At 45.1% G+C, this 1,265-nt stretch overlaps 2 protein-coding genes across 2 annotated transcripts in view; one reads left to right on the top strand and one right to left on the bottom strand.

The window, feature by feature from the left end:
- Positions 1-1,016, bottom strand: part of LOC101849560 (2-aminomuconic semialdehyde dehydrogenase) — a 28,615-nt gene extending 27,599 nt beyond the window's left edge. The window contains exon 1 of the mRNA XM_005105676.3: positions 794-1,016. The gene's annotated coding sequence lies outside the window, so the exon portion shown is untranslated. The remainder of the gene's footprint in view (positions 1-793) is intronic.
- Positions 1-1,265, top strand: part of LOC106012753 (sulfotransferase 6B1) — a 6,910-nt gene that overhangs the window by 2,592 nt on the left and 3,053 nt on the right. The window lies entirely within an intron of this gene.

Consider the following 1,265-nt stretch of genomic DNA (forward strand, 5'->3'; position numbering starts at 1 on the left):
TATATATATATTATCTGTGTGTTGAGCCTTAGCTGCTTCCCTGTAGGCTAGGCTAAGCATTTTCCTGTGAACGGTCAATGGGTGTGGTCTTTCTGGGAGTGTATCGGTGCCAGCGTGTTTCACACATTAGGCTTGGCTTTGGGCTCATTTGCATGTTACGCAATGTGATGTCCTTGCGTGTGAGTGGGAAACAGCAACTAAAACACCTAGGGTACCACCCATATACGCTACAAAATGGTGTAGGCTAGCCTAGATGGACTCTCGGTCGAAGTTGCACCAAGGTGGTCGAAGTTGGCCCAACTGCCAGTCGAATTTGAACCTTCCCCGGTCGAAGTAGAACCAAATGAGGTATTTTTAAATTTTAAAAAAAGGTCAAGTATCGAATACTAGAGAGACCCCTGCATTAAAACGGAACCTTACAAAAGATCGAGAAACACAATTTTATAATTTAATTTCCACTAGAGAATCCGGGCATTCCTGAGCACCGAGAGGAGCCGAGTGAGGTCGACTTCTATTCTATATATATTTCGCCGATAGCAAAAATCGGTCGAAGTTGCCCCAACCCACTCTCCCGTCTCACACTTACTACCAGTTGTCCATTTTCTACTAAATATTGATGCGCTGAACACAAATATCAACATCATTTCCATTGCAAATTAATAGTTTTTGAAATATCTGATTGTTCTTGAGATAGACGTGCTCGGGGGGTTCCAGGGGGCAGGCTGCCCCTGAGGTAAAAGAAAATCTGAGGGGTTAGGCTATATAGGGGGATGCCCTACAACAAACAAGTTACCTGTGACAGAGATCGTAGTCCACCGTCCAAAAACGAATCCTCAGAGATTGCTCTGCAGAAATTCCTCAAACTAGGCCCCGGTACACGGCTCTACGACAACAACACACACTCTCTCCTTCTCCCACACTCCCTGCTCTGTTCTGTTTGTGAATAGTGAAGTCCTGTTCACTCAGGCCTTCCCCTTCTACGACAACAGCAGCCTGCTCTTGGGCTTCTACTTTCACCAAGGGAGATCATTCATTTATTCTTGTCATTACTTGTCAGTCAGGAAAATAAAGTTCATGCCGATCAGCTGGAAGCATAGAGTTATCTCCTTTTCAGGCCCAGTTGTGTAAATCTGTGGCTGGAAGTGGAAGTGGAAGTAGTGGAAGCTAAGCTCCTTGAGTTCACCTTACTTCGCCTGAGAAAGCCTAGCCTGTGGCCCAAGGTTCCGTTCGAGGGTTAATTTCTAATTATATTTTATGGACAATGA

This window comes from Aplysia californica, unplaced genomic scaffold, assembly GCF_000002075.1.
Source record: "Aplysia californica isolate F4 #8 unplaced genomic scaffold, AplCal3.0 scaffold00485, whole genome shotgun sequence".
Taxonomy (NCBI): Eukaryota; Metazoa; Mollusca; class Gastropoda; order Aplysiida; family Aplysiidae; genus Aplysia; species Aplysia californica.